Below are 27,443 nucleotides of genomic sequence, written 5' to 3' on the forward strand. Positions count from 1 at the left end.
CTCTTAAAACTCAAAAATAAGAAGATAACCTAATTCAAAAATAGCCCCAAAATAGATGACAAATAAGCATGTTAAAAGGTGTTCCACATCATATGTCATCAAGGAACTGTAAATTAAAACAACAATGAAATACCACTACATACCTAGTAGAATGGCCAAACTCTGGAACACTGACACTGCCAAATACTGGTGAGGATATGGAGCAACAGGAACTTCCATTTATTGCTGACAAGAACATGAAATGGTACAGTCACTTTGGAAGACTTCTTGGTGGTTTCTTACAAAACGAAACATACTCATACCATATGTTCCAGCAATCATGCTCCTTGGTATTTACCCAAAGGAGTTGAAAATTTATGTTCACACTAAAATCTGCATATGAATGTCTACATCAGCTTTACTGATAATTGCCAACACTTAGAAGCAATCAAGATGTCCTTCAGCAGGTGAATGTATAAATAAACTGTGACACATCCAGACACTGGAATATTATTCAGGACTAAAAAAGAAATGAACTATCAAGCCAGAAGAAGGCATAAAAGAACCTTAAGTATACATTACTAAGTGAAAGAGGTCAATCTGGAAAGGTTACATATTGTATGATTACAACTGTATAACATCTGGAAAAGGCAAAACTATGGTGACAGTAGAAAAGATCAGTGGTTCCTAAGGATTTGGGGAAGGGAGAGATGAATAGGCAAGCACAAGGATTTTTAGGGCAGTAAAAATATTCTGTATGGTACTATCATGATGAATACATGTCATTATATATTTGTGCAAACTCATAAATATACAAAGGCAAGAGTGAACCCTAATGTAAACTATGGACTTTAGGTGATTGTGATGTAGGGTCATCAATTAAAACAAATATAAACTCTAGTGGGAGATGTTGATAGTGGGGGAGTCTATGCATATGTTGGGGCTGGGGGTATATGGGCAAAGTACCTTCCTCTTAATTTTACTGGAAACCCAAATCTGCTCTTAAAAAGTCTCTAAAAAATTCATTATTTACATTTATTCCACAAATAAAGAAAATTATTATTTACTATGTCAAAGCACTATTTTAGGTGTTGCTGAGTATGTAATAGAAAACAAAGCAAAAACAACAACAAAATACCCTGCCCATAGGGAGTTTACATTTTAGTACACATGATTTTATTAGGTTGAACCATGTGATTACTATTTAATAGATTATAAGCAGTTGAATAAGGACTTGTTCAAATTGTAGTTTCTCACAACTCTTAAGTAGAGGAGTGGATACCCCATTCATATTTACAAAATATTTTAAGTTATTAATTAAAGAGTAAATCAGAGATCTGAGTGTTGAGGTATATATGAATGGCCTTTCAGTGTTTTTGAGCAGGGTCTTATCTTTATAGTACAAAACAGTATGGACTCCCACATGATAAATTTGTAATTATTTATTCAATCCATAGACACCCATATTTGAAGATCATCTAATAAAAATGTACCTTTTCTCAATATTAATTTTGGTTTTAAAAATATTATGTTATGAAATAATTTCTGGACATATATGTACAATATAACATTGCAGCCAACTTAGGACAGTTTAAATGCAAAATTAACTTACATTTAAAGGAAACAAAATGATAGAAATGAAATTATCAAAAGATAAAATTTGGCTTCCTTAAAGTAAAATAGTGCTCTGGATCCAGGAGTAGTTCCTGACTATCTATCAGGGTCCAGGTCTAAGAGACTGGTTTCTCGCATTCATGGCTAAGGGCATACACTCTGGAGTTGTCTAGCTTTGGTTAGAATACTAGCTCTACCATTTTCTGTCTGTGTCCCAGTGGAAAGTCAGTTAGCCTTTCTGTGCCTCAGTTTCTTTACATGTAAAGTTGAGATAAAGCTAGTTTTTATGTTAAAGGTTTCTTATAAAGATTGAACAAATTAAAGTGTTTAGAATGGTGCTTGGCACATAAATACTATCTGTTTAACTCTTGTTATTATCATTATTATTATTCATTCATACAAGATGAAACTTTGTCATTGCTATAGACTGAATGTTTGTGTCCCCCCTCAAATTCATATGTTGAAACCTGATCCCCATAGGGATGGTATTTGGAGGTGGTACCTTGAGGAGGTGATTAGATTGTGAGGGCAGCCCCTCATGAATGGGATTGGTGCTCTTATAAAGGAGATGGCAGAGAGCTCCCTTATTCCTTCCACCTTGTGAGGACACAGGGAGAACATAGCCATCTATGATCCAGGAAGTGGTGTCATCATATACCTAATATGCTGGCACCTTGATCTTGGACTTCCCAGCCTCCAGAACTGTGAGGAATAAATTTTTGTTGCTTATATACCACCCAGTCTATGGACTAAGACAGTCATTATTACAAAGAATTAATTTCTATCAAATGCATTGTCCTCTTTTGTGCCTTTTCCTCTTCACCTTGCTGAGTCAGCAGAGAAAAAACTGGGTTGGGGGGGAACCCCTATTTATCAAATGAGATTAAATTCCCTAGAGAAGATTCCTTAAATACCTGTTGTTCACTAAGAATAAAAGACTAGGTAGCAAAGGATCTTGGTTTTAGTCCCAGCACCCCCAAATTTATTATTCTAGTCAATCAAACCAGGTAACCTCTCTGAGCTTCAGTTTGCCCATCTCCAAAATAGGAACAGGACTTCCCTGGTGGCACAGTGGTTAAGAATCCGCCTGCCAATGCAGGGGACATGGGTTCAAGCCCTGGTCCGGGAAGATCCCACATGCTGCAGAGCAACTAAGCCCGTGAGCCACAACTACTGAGCCCACATGCCACAACTACTGAAGCCCACGCGCCTAGAGCCCATGCTCCGCAACAAGAGAAGGCACTGCAATGAGAAGCCTGTGCACTGCAACGAAGAGAAGCCCCCACTCGCCCCAACTAGAGAAAGCCCGAGCGCAGCAAGGAAGACCCAACGCAGTCAAAAATTAAAAATAAATAAATTTATTTTAAAAAATAATAATAGAATAAAATAGGAACAATTACGACCTTTAGTTATTCGTAGATATTTGAGAGCTTGTCATGAACTGTTAATTTGAATACATAAATGGAAGATGGTACTGTATTTCTTCAATTGATAATATATTTTTCTCAAAGTGGCAATTGAAAAAGTTAACACACCATAGAAAATACCTCCTTGCAATATCTGATGGGGTTATTGCAGAGGTGAAAAAATCAGGTTTAGTTTTCCTAAGTGTTGAAATGTAATGTGCTTTTACTATGTAGGTAAGCTTTCTGAGAATTAGCTAATACTGCCAAAGTAGTCAAGTTTTCCTTCTATATGCCACCCCTCAAGATCAAGCCATGCTCCTTTCAGAGAGACCATATTTTCCACCAGAGAATTTTTTCCAAACCAAGAGAAGAATACTAGTAATACCAGTAATGATAATAAAAAAATAGCTGTGATACTAACAGCCAACAGTTATATAAAACTTTCTGTGTCAAGCACTATTCTTAGCATTTTACAGCATCTTACAATGTTATTTGGGCCACTAGTCAAAAGTTGTGGTCTTCCACTGTCTGGATTGACATTACAATTGAATTGACAGTATTCATTCATGAAATAAATATTTATAGAGGGCCTAATATGAGACAGACTTCTGTTTGAAAAGTTGAAACTTAGATATTCCCACTGTGCCTCACATCCCATTCATTTTCAGTTCTGTGAAAGTATAAGCTGCTTTATTCCTCAATCATTCACAAATTCTTATCTACAAATTAATTTGTTCTATTTCTCTGCTTCCCTTTATTCCTACTCTTTCCTCTGCATGTCTGGGGCTTTTACATAGTAAATAAACTACCTTACATTCTCAAACTCTCTAGAGAGTACTCTCTTCTTTTCCAAGCTTACCTGAACTTGGTTCACCTTCAGGTCTAATCTTGCTCTGTAACCACGCAGGGTGTAGATGTTCATGCAGGGATAGGCCACACATCACAGGGACAGTCCCGTGGGTGTAGGATCACCATTTTTCTTAGCCTTCTATTACCTTTTCACGTTTTTTTTTTTAATTTAAAAAAATTTTTTAGTTGTGTTGGGTCTTGGTCATGGTGCATAGGCTTCTCATTGTGGTGGCTTCTCTTGTTGTGGAGCATGGGCTCTAGGCACGCAGGCTCAGTAGTTGTGTTGCACGGGCTTAGTTGCTCCACGGCATGTGGGATCTTCCCGGACCGGGGATTGAAACTATGTCCCCAACATTGGCAGGCGGATTCTTAACCACTGTGCCACCAGGGAAGTCCCTACATCTTTATTTTATTATTATTTAAAAAATTTTTTATTTATTTATTTATGGCTGTGTTGGGTCTTCGTTTCTGTGCGAGGGCTTTCTCTAGGTGCGGCAAGCGGGGGTCACTCTTCATCGCGGTGCGCGGGCCTCTCACCATCGCGGCCTCTCTTGTTGCGGAGCACAGGCTCCAGACGCGCAGGCTCAGTAGTTGTGGCTCACGGGTCTAGTTGCTCCGCGGCATGTGGGATCTTCCCAGACCAGGGCTCGAACCCGTGTCCCCTGCATTGGCAGGCAGATTCTCAACCACTGTGCCACCAGGGAAGCCCTTTTTACATCTTTATTTTTAAAAATTCATCTTCATTTGGAGATTGTATCATCTGGTTCAATGCAGCATAAGCTGTATTTTTTTAACAAAACCAGATAATTTAATAGATATAAATTGATATTAGCTCATTTTATATTTATATATATTCAGATAGACAATTACAAAGGATAGCCAATTAAATCATTTTTCATTTAAAAAAATGTATTAGAACTGAGTCTAACGTATAATAGTATAGTCAGAAGACCATATCAATAAATTCATTCCAAAGACAAAATAACTCACATATTCCTCAGATAAAATCACTATCTTGCAATTTTTTTTGTATTCATGAAAGTTTCTTGCTTAACTAAAATGAATTTGTTTTAAAATACAGTCAGTAAATATTAAAAGATTAACAAACCCAAAGTCATATTAAGGGTCATTGGAAGAATAAATTATAGGTACTTGGACTCTTGTTATCAGATGCATGCGGCAAGTAGCAAAATAATGAGAATATCTTCTCCTAACAGTAACTTAATAACTCCTGATCGTGCTGACTTCTGTTTGGTTTTCCCTCTCTGAGCACACAGTCAGCACATGGTCCTCTGTACTAATGGCGTTAACATCCCTAATACAGAGGAGATGGCCATTCCCTTGGGAGTTTTCTTGCAGTCACAGAAGTAGCAGTTTCCAAGCATTGGAGAATAATGGAAGGAAGGGAAGGATGGAGGGAGGGAGGGAGGAAAGGAAGGAAGGAGCTAAACACTAGCTCCAGAAAAGTAACTTAAACTTTCTTCCAGCAACTTTAATTTCTGAGCTCCAAATGCCCTTTATGACCTGTTATTTTGATTACCTTGATTTAACACAATTTACTGAAAAATGTATTTTTGCCAAGTAGTAATAAGTGCTATGGAACATAGTGCTAGGGAGGATGAGAGAAGAGAAAAGCTACAGGAACTGAACAATTATCCCCAAACTATTAATTCTGTAAAATCATGGAGAACGTCTATTTTATTCATCAACATACCTTACATGGAACTTAGTGCCTAGCACATTGGCGGTGCCTAGTAGAGATTTGGTGAATGAGTGAATGAATAAGAAACAATGTCAGAAGGGACTGGGAATGTTTGGATAACTCAGACAAGGGTCAAACATTTAGTCACATGCTACTCACCAATCTGAAAGCTCTAAGAAATAGGTAACAAAGAAAGCCATTACATATTTAAATAAGGCTCAAACATGCCCTTGCCAGTGAATTGAGAGCAATGCAGCTGGCAGTCTGATATTAATGCACTTGTGGGTGAGAAGGACATTTACAGTTACTTCCTCCTTCCAGTTGCAGGGAAAGGTCCTAGTAGATACCAAGGGCAGGGCTACTATATCCTTCAGAGGTAGTCTCCTGAATGCAGTCAGGAAGAAAATGCATGCTATTAAGCATGCACACCAGTAAATTGTTACCACCAAATTTGTCATGCCTGATTCCTCCTGGAGATTTTAATCCCAAAATATTTGCATTAATTTCCACAAATTGGTTCCCGATTTGACAATTTTCACAGAGGTTATTCCACCACCCCTGGTGAGCTGGGGAATAGCTAGGGAGGTTTAAGTTATGTGCTTTGAGACACGTGGCTCTAAGATTTTTCTATTTGCGCAGTGGAAAGAATTTTAAATTGGTGGCCTTCATCCAACTTCCTACTTGTATCTCTCCTGAGTAGATTATGGATACTATTTTTATATCCTTCCCTTCTCTGGTTTTTTTCTTTTTGCACTGCTGCAACTTAGGATGTCCATCTTTCTCTATAACTCTTCAGGGCTTTTCTGAAGGTGTACTAAATTTACACTATAAATGGGATGCTTCTGAGAAGGCTGTAGGCTGTTGTGGTACACATTTAATCAGCATGTCTATCTTCTAGATCATCATTCTAAGAACTGCACTGCATGAATTATATGTTAATCTTACCTGGGATCAGAATGTTTAGAGGAGAGTTACTGTGAAGTGAAATCAAATCAGCTGTTTATTATTAGTCTTTTTATTGGTGTGTTCAGAGGAGTTGGAGTTTTGATTTTCGTCTTTTTGTTTTATATTTTTTAGAAAGAACATATCACTGGAAGTATAAACACTAGTACTGTTCTGTTTACACAGGTTATGCTTATTTTAGAACACTGCATCAAAAAAGGTATTTTGCAATACATTGAAAAATTAAATGATTTACTATGTAATTTTTATAGTTTTAGTTTAATATTTTTTTAACTAATGCTATTTATGGTTGACCAAAGTAGGCTATACACAGACTGCATGCTTACTTCACACATAACTGCAGAAGCTATATCTAATTTTATCCTTTTTTTTTTTTTACCTAAATACATATTTTAAAACATACAGTTCACATACATGTATCTCATTTGCCCTCTTTCCAAAAGCCGCCCAGCTTAGTGTCAAAGGAGAAAACCTAAATGTCAATAGTACACATAGGCTTAGGAAGTTCTCTCAGAGAAAAATCCACCTTAATTATAGAATAGGAATTTCCTAAAAAAGATTTTTAGGTAGCAGATATTTAGTGAGCACTTATAAGATACCACACATTATTTTTAGTGTTTTATAAGGATTATTTCATTTAAACCATACAATGGTACTTAGTGGTAGGTCCCTCCATTATCCTTATTCTTCAACTTGAAAATGGTACCTGGAGTCCAGATCCAGATCCTCAATTGCTCAGACTTCTCATCTCCAATCATGATTTCTTCTACCTTCCTTCAGCTACCCACTCCCCTGGTTATACCTCTGATTTTTATCATCACAAATCACCTCTGAAAGCTCAAATTCAAGTGTCCCATTTTTTGACTACAACCTCTTATTCTTCTAACCCCTCTATGCTGACTCTCCAATTTCATTTCATAATAGTCTATATTACAATAGAGGGACTAGCATGACACTGTACAAGGCTAATATACAAATTCACAAAGTGTTTCATATTTTCATGTTCGTGAGTTGAACAATTGAATATTAGAATTGTATCAACTGTCTCCAAATTTATATATAGATTTATTGGATTTATTGCAATTATAATCAACATACCAAATACTTTTTTTTTTTAGGAACTTGAAAGGAAATTCTAAAATTTGTGTGGAAATACAAAGGGCCAAAAGTGTCTGAAACAACTTGAAGAAAAAGATCAAGGTTACAGGACTTGCTCTACAAATATCAATACTAATTATAAATATACAGTAATTGAGAACAAGTAAAAGGACAAAGATATGAATGAACCAGAATAGAAGCTCAGAAACAGACCACACAAATATGAACATTTGATTTTTAGTAATGCTAGTTTTGTAAAACTTTGAGGTACATAGAGGTCTTTGCAAAAAATATTGTTGCAAAAACTAGTTATCCATAAATAAAACACAAAATTGAATGAACCCTTATATCATCTAATACACATATGTGCAAACACACACACACACACACACACACACACACACTCAATTCCAGGTGAATTACGGACCTAAATGTGAAAAGCACCAAATTAAATTTCTAAAATTTCTAGAATACAGCTGGCCCTCTGTATCCACAGGATCTGCAGTTGACTGAATCTGTGGATGTGGTACCTGCAGGTATGGACGGCTGAGGGTACTAAGCCATTTTATATAAGGGACTTCAGCATCTGTGGATACTGGTATCCTTGTGGGGTCCTGGAACCAATCCCCTGCCAATACCAAGGGACGATTCTCAATATATTGGTAAATATTGGTAGTCTTTCAATATAATCTTTAGGAGTTTGGGCACAGAGAGTGATTTATTAAGCAACATACAAAAAGAATTAGGCAAAATAGAAAGACTGATAAATGCACTACATTAAAATTAAGAACTCATGTTCACCAAAGGATGTTACTTAAAGAGTAAAGGATATAAAAATAGTATCCATAATCTACCCAGAAGAAATAGAAGTAAGAAGTTGGATGGGGACTACCAATTTTAAATGCTTTCCACTGTGCAACCTACAAATAGGAAAAAGTTAGATAACTTTAATCAATGTAATTAGTGAAATCTCATATTCAGAATATATTAAAAATTCTTAAAATGCAATAGGAAAAAGGCAAAAAGAGGAAAAGTGTGCAAAATTCTTAAAAAGCACTTCAAAAAAATGCTCAATCTTACTAGTAATCATAGAAATAAATGCAAACTAAAATCACAGTAAGATATAACTCACTGATGAGCAGAATGGCAAAAATTCAATAGTGTGATAATAGCAAGTGTTGGCAAGCATATAGATCAACAGGGATTTTCACAATTTGCTGGTGGAAGTGTACACTGTTAAGATCACTCTGGAAAACAATTGGCCATATTTAGTAGATCTGGAAGACAGACATAATATGACACAGCCTAATTCATGGGCACCCATAGAAATGCTTGCATATGTTCACTAGGGTACGTGTACTAGAAGGTTCATAGTTCATAGTTCAAAGCTACAAACAACCAATATGTCCAACAACTGTAAAATAAATTATATTCATATGATTAAGTGCTAAACAGCAGTGAAAATAAACTGCAGATGCATACAAAAACATTTATGAATCTTAAAAACAATGTTAAGGGAAAGAAATTAGTACAGTTAAGAAAAGTACTGTATGATTTCATTTATATAAAATTCAAAAACAACAAAGTTAACCTTTTCTTTCTGACATACATTTAGGTAGTAAAACTCTAAAGTAAGGAAGGGAAGTAAATACTATAAAATTCAGGATAGTTATTAATGCAGGAAGTAGGAAGGGGGATATTATCAGGAAGGTCTCTGTAGGAAACTTGTAGGGACCTGCTGTGTTCCATGTCTAGATTTCAGTGGGGGTTACAGGATGTTTGTCCTCCATCAGTTTGTTAAACTGAGCATTTCTTATGTTTTCTTATCTTTCTTACTTATTAGTAAAAAAATAAGATGTAATTATATTAAAACAGTTGGATAAGCAGATACCACAGTATAATGTTTCCAGACAACTCTTTGAAGATAGGGTTGAAAGAGTTAGAAGGATGAGGGAGAGTGTCCCAATAGTGATAATATTTGAACGTATTCACTAGTCAATGAAAGCAAAAAATGTAAAACTGAGCAAGGTAAAAAGAGAAAGAGGGTTGCAGCTTGGACCTAGAGAAGATGAAAGAAGCTTGGATCATTCACATTCAGGGTGCCACCTAGATTCAAATGGCATGTTCAAAAGGGTGTACTTGAAAGGGATGGGGCATCTACAGAGATGTGAACAGGATTAAAGGCACAGAAGGATTGGTGAAGCACCCAGGGACTTGTAAAGCAGGAAGTCTTTACAACCTCTTGGCCTGAGGGGGCACGGGGTTCGGGGGATGAATGGTTTAGCCAAGTCCAAGTGAGAGCTGAAGCAGAGGAAGAGGGGTACCCATAGGAGCTAAGCAAAAGACAGGGGTAGGGGAATAAATCTTCTGGTATCTTCTTCCTCCCACTCTCTAATTTCCTTTCACTGCTTGCCATTTTCCAAACCAAACTGAAAATCAGAGCGTGTGAGTGGCTGAGTGAGGTAGTCTGAAGAGGCTAGTCTTCAGTAACTCGGAGCAGGGCAGAGGAAGACAGAGAAACCACGTACGGATTGGGAGGAGGAAATGTAGAATAACAGCACAGGACTGTTATTTGCAGAGAAATCTTAGTTCAGAAAGGACACTTCTTAGGGAAAAAGCTATAGAGACACATGGGTAATAGTTCAGAGACAATTTTGGCACAAGGGAAAGATAGTTCAGGGAGCTCTTATCTGATGACCTTAATCTCAATAAAGTCAATGCAGGGTTGTCTGCTTGTAGGAAGGAAAAACAGGGGTTGATCAGACCGTTTGAGAAGATTAGAGGGAATTTGAAATTAGTTTGGTGGGAAATTTAGTAGGAAGTCAATTAGGTATGGATAAAAGAACTGCTACGTTGCGCAGAAGGCAAGTGAATTTTTCATACGATGACACTTTCTCCATTTCAGTGTTTAAGCAAATATTAATCAAAGCTGCTTATACAGAAATCAAAATAAGTTTTCTTTATTTAACTGCTTCTAAGGCAAAAAAAGTGTTTTGAGGGCAGGAATTGTGTCTTATTCATACCTCTTTCCACGCCTCCTTTCCTCCCTCACCGCATTACAGGCACTGAACACATGCATACTTGTGCGTGCATATACTCACATAAACAATCTAACACAATATACTTGAGATTTTCCTAATCAGGATAGGTATTTCTTACCTTAATCTATTGAAATTAACTTAATACAAAAATACATATATAAAGAGTGTTGGTTGGTTAATTTCTGGGTTTTTATTCTAGTTCTAGTTCCACTATGTAATTTTGGTTAAGTGTGGTTGTCTGAGTGTGTGTTTTCCCCTAAAGTTCATATATTGGAGTACTAATGCCCTATGTGATGGTATTAATAGGTGGGACTTTTGGGAGGTGCATAAGCCGTGAGGATGGAGCCATCATGAATTGAGTTTGTGCCTTATACAAGTAGCTCCGGAGAGAGCCCTAGCTCCTACCACCATGTGAGGACACAGAGAGAGGATGGAGCCGTCATGAATTGAGTTTGTGCCTTATACAAGTAGCTCCGGAGAGAGCCCTAGCTCCTACCACCATGTGAGGACACAGAGAGAGGATACCAGCTGTGAACCAGGAAGAGGGCCCTCATCAGAAGGCGACCACGCTGCTGTCTTATCTTAGACTTCTAAGCCTCCAGAACTGTGGGCAGTAAATTTCCGTTGTTTATAAACTACCCAGTATGGGGGATTTTGTTATAGCAGCCTGAGCCAGGCTAAGACAGTAAGTCAGGCATACATTTTCTTTAAGCTTGAATTCAGTAAACATTTACTTTTTTTAATTTATTTATTTTTGGCTGTGTTGGGTCTTTCGTTTCTGTGCGAGGACTTTCTCTAGTTGCGGCAAGCGGGGGCCACTCTTCATCGTAGTGCGTGGGCCTCTCACTATCGCGGCCTCTCTTGTTGCGGAGCACAGGCTCCAGACGCGCAGGCTCAGTAGTTGTGGCTCACGGGCCTAGTTGCTCCGCGGCATGTGGGATCTTCCCAGACCAGGGCTCGAATCCGTGTTTCCTGCATTGGCAGGGAGACTCTCAACCACTGCGCCACCAGGGAAGCCCCAGCATTTACTTTTATGGAGGCATTTTAGGGATGGCTATATGAAAGATGGTTTTTGCAGTTGATTATTTTTATGAAAACCAGAGTGTATATGCCAAAATATGTCAAAGAGTTCAGGAATATTTGATTGACATGTGCATATGTATTTTTCCTTATCTCTGTTTACCTTTTTTTCTGATTTTAAAAGTAAATGGTGATATTAAATTCAAGTAAGAAAATAATTATCCACTAATCATATGGTATAATCAAAATTTTCTAACCGAGTCTTGGGAAATATTTAGATTTTCTTTTAAAGCCAAATGGTTTAGAAAAGACATTTGTGATCACGGCGTCTGAAATAATGGGTGATTATTCCCAAACAGTCAATTAGTGTATATTTAAGTGTGCTTAGCCTAGCCTCTATTAGGTAACAATGAAAACATCAAGTCAAATTAAGTCAACAGTTTCAGTCAGAAGGTAAAGATGAGCAAGATTTTTTTCAAGATTCAGATGTACTGACACTAGGAATATGGCAGTGGTTGAAATGGTTATTAGTGGCACATTATTATTAAAACTGTATCTAAAGAATATCTTTCAAGATAGAGTCAGAAGTGTGTGCAATTCTTAGTACTATATACTCATGGAAATTGGGTTATGACTTTAAGATGAGAGATATGATTAGAAGCTATATTTTTACAGAGGAGATTTCTCTATCCAGAGCTCAAATGTTCATTATTTGACCCTTTACTGAGGGACAGCTGCGTGCAAGGCAAGTTGTCAGGCACTAAGCAGAGTGCCAGCAGGAAGAACAAAGTTGGGGGTTTAGGAACACCCTTACTCCATGACCTGTTTTATTCAGAGAGGATTCATTGTCTTTGGTAATGACAAGGGCAGAATCCATAGTTCTCTTTGAATCATCCAGTGTTTAATACCTGCCAATCAGTGAGTAGATCATAATCAGTTGTTAGACACTTCTATCGATGGCCCCGCGGTAGTAAAAAACAGAGTTGGATGTCCTTGAGATGCTATCTGAGAAATTTCTCCATTAAGGAATGATATAAAGCAAGAGTATTCTTCAAATGAGCCAGCTCTGAGAAGAAGAGCACTGAGTAGACGGCACTTAAACGTGGGACGTAGTGGTGGGGTTACCAAGGGACAGAAGGGTGAACAGCATATTTTGATTATAAGGCTATGTTTACACCAGTTTCCGGAATAAGGGAACGTTACTTGGAAATCAGGCAACACATTTCTTATCCAATCTGCCACTAATTATCAATGCAAAATGTGATATCTTGGCATGGGTATTGGCATGAAAGCGTAAAAATATTGGAAATATATTTCCAAGTAATGTGTGTGTAACAGACCTCTCCAACCAGCATCTGTATCTGCAAGGCTGATTAAATAAAGCGTAGGTGGGGATCAGGAATAGGCAGGAAGGTATCTGTTACTTGACAAAATTTTTGACAATAAAAAGTGCTAGGTAGCATCAAAATGTCACATATCCCCATTCACTAATCTTAGGTAAGTTATTTGACTATTCTGGGTCTTGGTTTTCTCATCTAAACGTTTAAGTAGTTGGGTTAAATTATCTCTTTGTTATCTTTAATTCTAACGTAAGTGGATCCTGTGCATGACCCTTAAAGAGCACTTTTCATGTGAGCAACCATAATGGAAAAAATGTCTTTTCTGTCACAGTGTACTTATTATTATTAGAAATATTATCAACAACTACAGAACTCTACCAGACTAGACATCGAACTCTTCACAATGCAGCTTTGGCTAATTAGTTGATGTAAAATTAAGATTCAAAGCTATAGCATCATTGTGGTTTCATCAGGCTAGAGTCTTTTATCAATATTCCCTTGACTGATTCTTAGTCTTCACACATGCAGCACATCACAAAGAACCATGGCAAGCTCAAAACTGTGTCCATTGGTCAATGCTGAGAGCTCAGAACGTTTAACATATACATTTTTTCCTGTTATATTTTTATTTTTTATAATTGTAGTAAAATGCACATAACTTAAAATTAAAATGTGCAACTCAGTGGCACTAAATACATTCAAAATGTTGTTTCACAACCATGATTATCTAGTTCCTGAACCTTTTCATTACCTCACATGGAAACTCCATGCCCATAATCTGCTTCTCCTTATTCCTCTCTCCTCCCAGCCCCTGCAAACTGCTAATCTGCTTTCTGTCTCTATGGATTTACCTATTATGGATATTTCCCCTATATGAGATCATGTAATATGTGACCTGGTTTCTTTCACTTAGCAAGTTTTCAAGGCTCATCTATGTTATAGTAGGTATTAATACTCCAGTTCTTTTTATGCCTGAATAATATTCCTTTGTATGTATATGCCACATTTTGTTTACTTATTCATTGGTTGATGGACATTTGGCTTGTTCTCATTCTTTGGACTATTGTGAATAATGCTGCTATGAACACTTGTATACAAGTTTTTATTTGAACACCTGTTTTCAATTATTTTGGGTAAATTCTTAAGAGTAGAATTGTTGAGTCATATGTCTAACTATGTTTAATTTACTAGATATTGCCAGACTGTTAACAGTAGTGGCACCATTTCACTTCAGTACATGCATTTTAAAATATAATTCTCAAAACATCCCTATGAGGTAGGTAAAATTATTCTGCTAATAAGATGGCTGAGGGCTCGAGAACTTAGGTAATTTACTTGCCCAAAGTCACCCCCTATAATTTGTTGGCTTCCTGACTAAACTTAGAGCTCATCAAACATTAGGTTGAGTCCATGAAAACACAGACAGGAAAAATCTCTGATTTATATGTTTTCTCCTGGGCTATGAAGACGACTTGTAGCTTTATTTTAACATTTATTTTGTTGTTGTAAACTGAATTAAACATTGCCAGTCAAATTTCCTATTTCCTCTTAGTTTGAGTCACTTCCTGTTACCAAATTTGGCACAAAGTTGTGTGGATAATACAGTGCACCTATTCATTCATTCATTCATATGCAACAAACATCTTACTTGACAACCTTGCAGCATAACAGCTGAATGTTCACTCTTAAACTTTAATACAGTTCCACACTCTTTGCTCTAAAATTTTTACCTAATTTGCAAAACAAAAGAGTAGTTGTGATCTGTCTGTTTTCTCTGTTTAAAAGGAGAACCTAATGATTTTAGAAGGAAGGAAATATCATTGAGACTAAAATGCAGACATCAAGATGAATGTTGTCATTCTAGATGCCCAAGCCTCAAAGTCACACTGTTGTATAATTGAACATTAAAGTATCTGCAGGCCACAGTGCAGTATTCTATAGGAATTTCCCCTTATAGAATTCCAGAAGTCTCTGAGTGTCACTTGTGGACACTTCCTTTATGTGTCCCCTGCTTTATGTATGAACTTCAAACATCCTTAGGCACATTAAAGAATTGCCTTAGTTCAGCTGTACATGTCACAGAACTCATGAAAATGTATCTAATCTTCTTGGGAAGAATTAAAAAATTCTCCTACTCCTTGTATAATACATAAAGCTAGTGTGGTTATAAGAAGTTAGGGGAATATGATCACATTTATGCAAGGATTTCTAAGGCACTAAATATTCCTATGAGAAATAATATCTAGAGAATTTCTTAAAGCCTGATATTAAAGATTAATGGTTTTAGTAAAGTGAAGGGAGGTGCACAAACATTATTGCTAAAAATATATATTTAGTATTTGAATAGGCAACACATTATTTCAGCTGATTGTCCTGCAACCTATCTTAGTAGGTACTCTAAAAATAACCAGGCACTGTATTAGGCCCTCCAGACACATTGCCTTACTTCATATGTACATACATGAAATACATAATCATCATGAAATATGCATATCAATATAAATACATGTATCCATTTATTTCATGGTGATGTCTCACATAAAAGAAACAGTATTAGTATGAACAGAATATCAGCACGTTAACAACAAATGTTTTATTATGCATAAGCAAATAGATTGAAATGTGGTCTTTCTCTAGCTATGTGTAAGTTTCACTAGGTGCTGAATTTTCATAAAGCAATGATTTATGTTTGTTTTAGATGAAAGCAAGAGCTTCTTCAATAGTTTTAAGACAGCTTTTTTTTTAAAACATTTTGGAAATTAATGCCATATATATATTTTAAATTTATTTTTTATTTTTTAATAAATCTATTTATTTATTTATTTTTGGCTGTGTTGGGTCTTTGTTGCTGCGTGTGGGCTTTCTCTAGTTGCGGCAAGTGGGGGCTACTCTTCGTTGCGGTGCACAGGCTTCTCATTGCGGTGGCTTTTCTTGTTGCGGAGCACGGGCTCTAGGCACGCAGGCTTCATCAGTTGTGGTGCACGGGCTCAGTAGTTGTGGCTCACGGGCTCTAGAGTGCAGGCTCAGTAGTTGTGGCACATGGGCTTAGTTGTTCCACGGCATGTGGGATCTTCTCGGACCAGGGATCGAACCCGTGTCCCCTGCATTGGCAGGTGGATTCTCAACCACTGGGCCACCAGGAAGTCCCTAAGACAGAGCTTTGAAAAAGTGGTGGGATGTAATATGAAGATAGAATAGCTGTAATGTTTGGTGCTGCATCATGCTGATAACACTTCCCTGAAAATATCACCTGGCTTTGTGAGACAGTTGATGTAACTGAAAAAAAAAAGGCAAAGATTAGGGCATAGACACTGGATCTCACTTAACAAAACAGATATAGTGCTAGTTTGGCTTTCTATGTATGTGGCATTTTCGTTGAACTCCACATGGGCTCTTTTACATAATCAAGCCCATCGTTAGCCAGTTTTAGAGGGAAATTAGTCCCATCCTATAAATGGATTACTCTGTTCACTGCAGTCTGTGCTGAAGTGCTGTCACGCATTTTCTCTTTTACAATGCGTGATTCATTGAATATTTTGTGGGCTTGTTTACTACAGAGAATGAAAAGGTTACTTGTGAAGTTGGCTTTAGAAAGATCCAGGTGAGGACCAGTAATGAAAAGACTTAATTACATTTCTCAGTAATCCTCACCCTACCAGGATCAAAATAAGCAGTAAAATAGTACCAAAAATGAAATCTCTGCAGATATCACACATACCGAGTGAGCGTACAGACTTCCCCAGAAATCCTAGCAGGTGGTGGTAAAATATCTTTGAATGACACACTGATAAGTTACAACATGGTAGAGAAAGAGGCATTGTTTCATATTGTTAGGGTGCTAAAATTTTCAACAGGAATACAACAACTAAATATTTGAGTTTCTTCACCATGGATGTTCTGAATATGCCTATGTTTTTAATTTAAATTTAAAAACTGTCATTTACTTTCAGAAATAATCATATTCAATGGAATGGAAAAGATAAAGAGTATGTTCTGAATACTTCCAGTGCCATCTATTGGCTGTTAAATTTGTTGTTTCAATGCTAAGAGATACCAATTACTATTAGGTAAGGAGGAAGACATTTCACACATTCAAGATAAAAACACATCCAGTCGAATGTTTGAAGGGTTATAAATATTACAATGTGCCTCTGAAATTTTATGTATTATTTCAAATCAGATAAAATACTTGGTATATAACAAGAAGGAGTAAACAGAAATACAAATATTTTAAATATTAATTCTAGACTCACAAGGATCCAGTAAGATTACATTTAATATCAACCATAGAATATTTTACTTATGTCGTAAATAAAATACAACTAATGACTCTTCTTTATATAATAACTAATTTTCTAAAAGCCTTGTAGCTTTTACAAACGCAATGTTAGTCTTTCTGTCATAAAGGAAGCTATTTTGTGTCACAAAAATGGCTCAATTAATAGTATTTTCTCTTTGTGCAAGGATCAGAAATGAACAGAAAAGATTGTGAAGTAGGTTTTCAAAGACATCTTTTCTAAAGCTCCCTTTTTACATGCATATGATAATTGTTGAATTAGATGATTTGAACATTCAAATTAAAGGACGTGCAATTAATTAGTTTCAGGTAAAACTGTTTTCTCATTCAATTTTGCAAGCACAGCTAATTGAATAATGAAGAGTTAAGCCTAGGAAAAAGAAAGCCACCCCTTTAAAATTTGGCTCTCTTTTCCTTTTCTCATAATGAGCACTTTCAAACATTCATGATCTATAAATGTTCTCATTGAGAGAGATGGAATGAGAGAGAGAGAGAGAGGGAGTGTGGCGGAGGGAGGGAGGGAGGAAGGAGAGAGAGAAAAATATTGGGACAAATTGGTAGTCATGATGTACCCCAAAATAATATAATTTTCTTGTGGTATAGTGAATTGTTAAAATTTCTACTTTTTTGATCTCCAATCTACCTCACTTTTGGTTTACAAATTCGTATCTAGTTTTTAGCATTATATTTTTATATAACACTTCATTGTAATGCACATTTTTACAGGTTTCTGCCTTATTAATTAATTATTGACTACGTATTACAAAATTTTATAACGTTTTACAGTGAGGTGAAATACACATTCGAAGTCAGATATAAAAAGGAATTTTAATGTATAGTTTTCCAAAATGTGAGCTACTGTTAATTTTCTCAGTCAATTTTTTTGTGTTGTATTTCTATGGTGACTCCAGTTTTACCAAAGAATTAAAGGACTCACAGCCTCTGAAGGGCGATAAAACTTCTGTAAATCCAAGTCTATTCTAAAATAGAGCCCCATTTCCCAATATCTCTTCTATTCAAATAGATTGCTTTCACATATGTAAAACAGATAAAACAGAATTTTCCATTGTCCGTGCCACTGATTTCCTCAGGAGGGTTAGCGAGGCAATGAAACATACAAACATGACAGTAAACAGTGTATAGGTACTTGACTCTTGTCTATAATTTAGAAATGTTAGGAGTGATTCCCATTTTCTGTTTCCCTCCAAGGATATTTCTTACATGACCAGAGGTCTTTTTGATCTTACAATCTATTCAATGTTCAGATAACACGTGAATAAAATTGTGCTACTCTGTGCTTGAAAATAAACAGAACACTTAAAATCAAAGCCCAAAACAAACACACAAGAGAAAAGGGCTTTCCTATCCTAAAATAACGCTTGCCTTTTCTATAATGACCTCATTAGTCATGGCTTACATTGGCCCTCCAAGGTGGGCATTCTCCAGAGAATTGGTTTACTGTCTGGTAAGATCATGACATCGTTGAAGATGAACCACAGGATGTGAGATGATTCAGCATTGTCCAGGAACTTGCCTGCATTTGGTACATTAAAAATTAATACAGCTCAGAATATAATGGGAGCTCTCATCAATGGATTGCTATTTAAGTGCTATTTGTATACACATTCTGACAAAAACTAAGTACATATGCTGAGATCAATTTAGATAAGAAAACAAAGATTAAAAGAAAGAATCTAGTTGAATTAATGTTTTGTACAAATAAGAAAGATACATGCACAAACGTTTGTGCCTTTCAAAGTTCACAGCATAGATCTACTCAGTATTTTACATCAATATCTCTACATTTTCTAACTAAATAGAAATCCTATTGAAGATCCAACTCTGTATCTCTTGCAGGGAAACAAGTAACTGCAGCCACACAAACTTTGTTCCCTCTATCCATCTATAATGATTAAGAATCTGAGCTCTGGAAGCAGACTGCTTGGGTTTAAATCCGTACTGTGACAATTTTTTCCTGTATAAATTTGGGCAAATTACATAAATCCTCTGAGTGTCAGTTTCTTTATGTGTAAAATAAAAATAATACCTCTTATAACTGTGGAAAGATCACATATGATGGTATCTTTAAAGTGCTTGTTATAGAGCCTGATGCACAGAGTATATTTTTAACAAATTTTAGCCAATGAAGTGTAAGATTCAAACTTATTTGGTTAAAAAAAAGAAACCATGATGTATTTTAAGGAGAAAAAAGTGGGACACAATAAAACAATTGGATCCCAACCTGCCTAAAGCTTTCAGTTCAGCTTTGTGGTGCTCAATCGAGAAAGACACAAACTCATTTGTATTTTGGTTCCTTGCCATAGCATGATGAGTAGATCAGTGATGAATATAGCTGGCATTGGACCTATAACCAGCACCCCATATAGTCAGGATAAAGGTATTTACTGAATGCACAGGTGCCCTGTGTCATAGGAACCTATGAAATCAATGCTTTTCCTCTTGGGGCAGCCCTGGTGGCTTCACTGTGACCCCTTTACCCACAACAGAAGAGGCCCCCCCTTACAACACTGAGGGCATCTCTCTGGAGGACCCTCTTCTGTCAACATTCAAACTTCAAGGTCTACCCCTCCAGTGACCATCAGATTCACTGACGGTCAAGAAGAATTTTTATTTTTAAAAATCTTTGAATATCAAAAAGGAAGAGACACGAACTGAAAGAGATTGAGAGAAGAGAACAGGTGGATGGGAATTCAGAGAGAAAGTATGAAATTCAGAGTCAGAAAGTAAGAGAGTGAGAGAGAAAAATAAAATGGTCATAGCTACAGGAGGGCCAGAGCACAAGAGGAGAAGAAAGAAGAGACAGAAGAGAAGGGAAGACAGGTAAAGTGAAGGAGCTGAGAAGAAGCTTATTCTAAAAACCATATGAAGTCATACAGAGACAGCACTTTTTTTTTTTGCCTGGCAACTCTCTTCTGACTACTGCTTAACCTTTTGTGTCTGGAAGACTTTTAAGTACTTTTAACTTATGTATTCTTTACAGTACCAGTATGAGGTAGGTAGATACTATTATGATTACCATTTTATACATGGGAAAACAGGCGCGGAAATAATAAGTAGCTAGAAGAAACACACACTGGTGTTTCTCTTTCCCTTACAGGTAATAAGTAATCACCTTTGATCACCCTCAAGGGTTTTTTATCCTATCGAAGGACCCCAAGCTCTCTCATTTAAGCCCATCCTGACCGTTAAACTAAATAGTCAAGACACCACAGAAAACCAAATTCCTCTGTTCCAGTATTTTGTAGTGTGATCAATTACTTGTTTTCGATTAATCAATTTATAGGTTTCATTCATAAAAATGCAACCATTGGATATTTAAAATGTTTTTGAGAGTAGGATTGAAATTAACTTCATTCTTTTTATTTCAATAAAGAGACATGAAATGTAGCATGTATCAGATTAAAAGATTTTTTTAATCTTTATTTTATATTGGACTATAGTTCATTAACAATGTTGTATTAGATTCAGGCATACAGCAAAGTGATTCAGTTATACATATACATGTATCTATTCTTTTTCAAATTCTTTTCCTATTTAGGTTATTACAGAGTATTTAGCAGATTTCCCTGTGCTATACAATAAGTAGGTCCTTGTTGGTTATCTATTTTAAATATAGCAGTGTGTACATGTCAAACCCAAACACCCAATCTATCCCTCCCCCTAACCCTTACCCCACTAACCATAAGTTTGTTCTCTAAGTCTATGAGTCTGTTTTGTAAATAAGATCATTTGTATCATTTTTTTTAGATTCTGCATATATGCAATATCATATGATATTTGTCTTTCTCTGTCTGACTTACTTCACTTAGTATGATAATCTCCAGGTGCCTCCATGTTGCTCCAAATGGCATTATTTCATTCTTTTAAATGGCTGAGGAATATTCCACTATAGTATGTATGTACTACACCTTCTTTATTCATTCATCTGTCGATGGACATTTAGGTTGCTTCCATGTCTTGGCTATTGTAAATAGTGCTGCATTGAGCATTGGGGTGCATGTATATTTTCAAATTATGTTTTTCTTCAGATATATGCCCAGGAGTGGGATTGCTGGATCATATGGTAGCTCCATTTTTAGTTTCTTAAGGAACCTCCATACTGTTCTCCACAGTGGCTGTATCAATTTACATTCCCACCAACAGTGCAAGAGGGTTCCCTTTTCTCCACAGCCTCTCCAGCATTTGTTGTTTGTAGATTTTCTGATGATGCCCATTCTAACTGGTGTGAGGTGATACCTCATTGTAGTTTTGATTTGCATTTCTCTAATAATTAGTGATGTTGAGCAGCTTTTCATGTGCCTCTTGGCCATCTGTATATCTTCTTTGGAGAAATGTCTATTTAGGTCTTCTGCCCATTTTTCAGTTGGGTGGTTTGTTTTTTGATATTGAGCCACGTGAGCTGTTTGTAAATTTTGGAGATTAATCCCTGTTGGTCACATTGTTTGCAAATATTTTCTCCCATTCTGTGGGTTGTCTTTTCGTTTCATTTATGGTTTCCTTTGCTGTGCAAAAGCATTTGAGTTTAATTAGGTCCCATTTGTTTATTTTTGTTTTTATTTTCATTACTCTAGGAGACAGATTAAAAAAAGATATTGCTGCGATTTATGTAAAAGAGTGTTCTGCCTATATTTTGCTCTAAGAGTTTTGTAATATCTGGTCTTACATTTAGCACTTTAATTCATTTTGAGTTTATTTTTTTGTATATTGTTAAAGAATGTTTTAATTTCATTTTTTTACATGTAGCGGTCCAGTTTTCCCAGCATCATTTATTGAAGAGACTGTCTTTTCTCATCTATTGTATAGTCCTATGTTCTTTGTCGTAGATTAATTGATCAGAGGTGTGTGGATTTATTTCTGGGCTTTCTATCCTGTTCCATTGATCTATATTTCTGTTTTTCTGTGAGTACCATACTGTTTGGATGACTGTAGCTTTCTAGTGTAGGCTGAAGTCAGGGAGCCTGATTCCTCCAGCTCTGTTTTTCTTTCTCAAGACTGCTTTGGCTATTCAGGGTCCTCTGTGTCACATACAAATTTTAAGATTTTTTGTTCCAGTTCTGTGAAAAATGGCATTGGTAAGTTGATAGGGATTTCATTGAATCTGTAGATTGCCTTGGATAGTATAGTCATTTTGACAATATGGATTCTTCCAATCCAAGAACATGGTATATCTTTCCATCTGTTTGTGTCATCCTCAATTTCTTTCATCAGCATCTTGTAGTTTTCAGAGTACAGTTCTTTTGCCCCATTACATAGGTTTATTCCTAGGTATTTTATTCTTTCTGATGTGATCGTAAATGGGATTGTTTCTTTAATTTCTCTTTCTGATTTTTCATTGTTAGTGTATAGAAATGCAGCAAATTTCTGTGTATTTATTCTGTATCCTGCAACTTTACTGAACTCATTGATGAGCTCTAGTAGTTTTCTGGTAGCATCTTCTGGATTTCTATGTATAGTATTGTGTCATTTGCAAACAGTGACAGTTTAACTTCTTTTCCAGTTTGGATTCCTTTTATTTCTTTTTCTTCTCTGATCGCTGTGGCTAGGACTTCCAAAACTATGTTGAATAAATGAGGTGAGAGTGGGTATCCTTGTCTTGTTCCTGATCTTAGGAAATGCTTTCAACTTTTCACTGTTGAGTATGATGTTAGCTGTAGGTTTGTCATATATGGCCTTTATTATGTTGAGGTATGTTCCCTCCATGCCCACTTTCTGGAGAGTTTTTATCATAAATGGGTGTTGAATTTTGTCAAAAGCTTTTTCTGCATCTATTGAGATGATCATATGGTTTTTATTCCTCAGTTATTAATGTGGTGTATCACAGCGGTCCCCAACTCCCAGGCCACGGACCAGTACCAGTCTGCGGCCTGTTAAGAACCGGGCTGCACAGCAGGAGGTGAGCAGCGAGAGAGCAAAGCTTCATCTGCTGCTCCCCATGACTCACATTACCACCTGAACCATCTCCCCCCCCACCCGCCACTGGTCTGTAGAAAAATTGTCTTCCACAAAATCTGTCCCTTGTGCCAAAAATGTTGGGGACCCCTGGTGTATCACACTGATTGATTTGTGGATATTGAAAGATCCTTGCATTCCTGGGATAAATCCCAGTTGATCATGGTGTATGATCCTTTCAGAGTATTGTTGGATTCAGATTGCTAGTATTTTGTTGAGAATTTTTGCATCTATGTTCATCAGTGATGTTGGTCTGTTTCTTTCTTTTTATGTGGTATCTTTGTCTGGTTTTGGTATCAGGGTGATGGTGGCCTCATAGAATGAGTTTGGGAGTGTTCCTTCCTCTGCAAGTTTTTGGAATAGTTTCGGAAAGATAGGTGTTAACTCTTCTCTAAATGTTTGATAGAATGCACCTGTGAAGCCATCTGGTCCTGGAGTTTTGTTTGTTGGGAGTTTTTTTAATCAGAGTTTCAATTTTAGTACTTGTGATTGGTCTGTTCATATTTTCTATTTCTTCCTAGTTCAGTCTTGGGAGATTGTACCTTTCTAAAAATTTGTCCATTTCTTCTAGGTTGTCCATTTTATTGGCATAGAGTTGCTTGTATTAGTCTCTTATGATCCTTTGTATTTCTGTGGTGTCAGTAGTAACTTCTCCTTTTTTATTTCTACTTTTATTGATTTGAGTCCTCTCCCTCTTTTTCTTGATGAGTCTGGCAAATGGTTTATTAATTTTATTTTTGCAAAGAACCAGCTTTTAGTTTCATTGATCTTTGCTGTTGTTTTCTTCATCTCTATTTCATTTATTTCTGCTCTGATCCTTATGATTTCTTTCCTTTTACTAACTTTAGATATTGTTTGTTCTTCTTTCTCTAGTTGCTTTAGGTATAAGGTTAGGTTTTTTATTTGAGATTTTTCTTGTTTCCTGAGGTAAGATTGTATTGCTGTAAACTTCCCACTTAGAACTGCTTTTTCTGTGTCCCATAGGTTTTGGATCATTGTGTTTTCATTGTCATTTGTCTCTAGGTATTTTTTTTTATTTCCTCTTTGATTTCTTCAGTGATCCATTGGTTATTTAGTAACATATTGTTTAGCCTCCATGTGTTTGTGTTTTTTACAGTTTTTTCCTGTAATTGATTTCTAATGTTATAGTGTTGTAATCAGAAAAGATGCTTGATATGACTTCAATTTTCTTAAATTTACCAAGGCTTCATTTGTGACCCAAGATGGAATCTATCCTGGAGAATGTTCCATGTACACATGAGAAGAATGTGTATTCTGCTGCTTTTGGATAGAATGCTCTATAAATATCAATTAATTCATTGTCTAATGTGTCATTTAAACCCTGTGTTTCCTTATTAATTTTCTGTCTGGATGATCTGTCCATTGATGAAAGTGGGGCGTTAAAGTCCCCCAATATTATTGTGTTACTGTCAATTTCTCCTTTTATGGCTTTTAGTGTTTGCCTTATATAATGAGGTGCTCTTATGTTGGGTGCATATATATTTACAATTATTATATCTTCTACTTGGATTGATTCCCTTGATCATTATGTAGTGTCCTTCTTTGTCTCTTGTAACAGTATTTATTTTAATGTTTATTTTGTCTGATATGAGTATTGCTACTTCAGCTTTCTTTTGATTTCCATTTGCATAGAATACATTTTTCCATCCCCTCACTTTCAGTCTGTATGTGTCCCTAGATCTGAAGGGGGTGTCTTGTAAACAGCGTGTATATATAGGTCTTATTTTTGTATCCATTCATCCAGTCTGTGTCTTTTGGTTGGAGCATTTAATCTGTTTATGTTTAAGGTAATTACTGACATGTGTGTTCTTATTGCCATTTTTGTTAATTGCTTTGGATTTGTTTTTGTAGATGTTTTTTCTTCCCTTCCTCTTTTGTTCTTTTCTCTTGTGATTTGATGACTAACTTTAGTGCTGTGTTTGGATTCCTTTTTCTTTCTTGTGTGTATCTATTGTAGATTTTCAGTTTGTGGTTACCAAGAGGTTTGATACAGCAGTCTGTATATACACAAGATTATTTTAAGTTGCTGGTCTTTTAATTTCAAATGCATTTCCAATATCCTGCATTTGTGCTCTACTGTTCTCACAATTGCTGGGGTTTTTTGTTTGTTTTTTAACATCTTTATTGGAATATAATTGTTTTACAATGGTGTGTTAGTTTCTGCTTTATAACAAAGTGAATCAGCTATACATATACATATATCCCCATATCTACTCCCTCTTGCGTCTCCCTCCCACCCTCCCTATCCCACCCCTCTAGGTGATCACAAAGCATGGAGCTGATCTCCCTGTGCTATGTGGCTGCTTCCCACTAGCTTTCTGTTTTACATTTGGTAGTGCATATATGTTCATGCCACTCTCTCACTTTGTCCCAGCTTACCCTTTCCCCTCCCTGTGTCCTCAAGTCCATTTTCTATGTCTGCACAATTGTTGGTTTTGATATCATATTTGTGTGCAGATGATTTCCTACCTGTACTGTAATTTTGCCTTTACTGGTGAGCTTTTCCATTCATAATTTTCTTATTTCTAGTTGTGGCCTTTTCTTTTCTGCCTAGAGAAGTTCCTTTAGCATTTGTTGCAAAGCTGGTCTGGTGGTACTGAATTCTCTTAGCTTTTGCTAGTCTATAAAGCTTTTGATTTCTTCATCGAATATGAATGAGATCCTTGCTGGGTAGAGTATTCTTGGTTGTAGGTTTTTCCCTTTCATCACTTTAGATATATTGTGCCACTCCCTTCTGGCCTTCAGAGTTTCTGTTGAGAAATCTGCTGATAACCTATGGGAATTCCCTTGTATGTTATTTGTTGCTTTTCCCTTGTTGCCTTTAATATATTTTTTTTGTCTTTCATTTTTGTCAGTTTGATTACTATGTTTCTTGCCATGTTCCTCCTTGGGTTTATCCTGCCTGGGACTCTCTGTGCTTCCTGGACTTGGGTGACTCTTTCCTTTCCCATGTTAGGGAATTTTTCATATATTCTCTTCAAATATTTTCTCAGGTCCTTTGTCTCTCTCTTCTCCTTTTGGGACCCCTATAATGCGAATGTTGGTGAGTTTAATGTTATCTCAGAGATCTATTAGACTGTCCTCATTTCTTTTCATTCTTTATTCTTTTCTGCAGCAGTGATTTCTACCATTCTGTCTTCCAGGTCACTTATCCATTCTTCTGCCTCAGTTATTCTGCCATTGATTCCTTCTAGTGTGTTTTTCATTTCAGTTACTGTATTGTTCATGTCTGTTTGTTCTTTAGTTCTTCTAGGTCTTTGTTAAACATTTCTCATATCTTCTCGATCTGTGCCTCTATTCTTTTTCTGAGATCTTAGACCATCTTTACTATCATTACTCTGAATTCTTTTTCAAGTAGATTGCCTATCTCCACTTCACTTAGTTGTTCTTCTGGGCTTTTATCTTGTTACTTCATCTGGGACATATTCCTCTGGCCGTCTCATTTTTTCTAACTTTCTGTAAATGTGGTTTCCATTCTGTAGGTTGCAGGGTCATTGTTCTTCTTGCTTCTGCTGTCTGCCCCCCTGGTGGATGAGGCTGTAAGAGGCTTGTGCAGGCTTCCTGGTGGGAGGGACTGGTTCCTGCTGACTGGTGGGTGGAGCTGGGTCTTGTCCCTCTGGTTGGAAGGGCCATGTCAGAGGGTGTGTTTATCAGGGAGCTGTGTGCCCAGGAAGACTTTAATCTGCCTGTCTGCTGATGGGTGGGGCTGTGTTCCTGCCCTATTGGTTGTTTGGCCTGTGGTGTCCCAGCACTGGAGCCTACAGGCTGTTGGGTGGGGTCAGTCTTAGTGAGAAAATGCAGCCTCCAAAAGGGCTCACACCAATGAGTACTCACCAGAACTGCTGCTGCCAGTGTCTTTGTCCCTGCATTGAGGCACAGCCACACCCCGCCTCTGCAGGAGACCCTCCAGTACTAGCAGGTAGGTCTTGCCCAGTCTCTTATGAGATCACTGCTTTTTTCCCTGGGTCCTGGTGCACACAAGACCCTGTGTGTGCCCTCTAAGAGTGGAGGTTCTGTTTCCCACAATCCTGGGGAATTCCTCGATTAAACCCTGCTGACCTTCAAAGCCAGATTCTCTGGTGTCTCCTCCTCCCATTGCCAGACCCCCAGGCTGGGGAGCCTGACATGGGGCTCAGAACTTTC

At 36.8% G+C, this 27,443-nt stretch overlaps 1 long non-coding RNA gene across 10 annotated transcripts in view; it reads left to right on the top strand.

The window, feature by feature from the left end:
• The window catches only part of LOC309642019, a 168,856-nt gene that overhangs the window by 101,853 nt on the left and 39,560 nt on the right, over nt 1-27,443 (top strand). Inside the window, exon 1 of one of the 10 annotated variants that reach the window (XR_014252905.1) lies at nt 11,265-27,219. The exons of the other annotated variants lie outside the window; for them this stretch is intronic. This is a non-coding gene — a long non-coding RNA (uncharacterized lncRNA). Of the gene's footprint in view, nt 1-11,264; nt 27,220-27,443 lie in introns of those variants that run through there. 10 annotated transcript variants of the gene reach the window in all.

This window comes from Balaenoptera physalus (genome assembly GCF_965194825.1).
Source record: "Balaenoptera physalus genome assembly, chromosome: 13".
Classification (NCBI taxonomy): domain Eukaryota; kingdom Metazoa; phylum Chordata; class Mammalia; order Artiodactyla; family Balaenopteridae; genus Balaenoptera; species Balaenoptera physalus.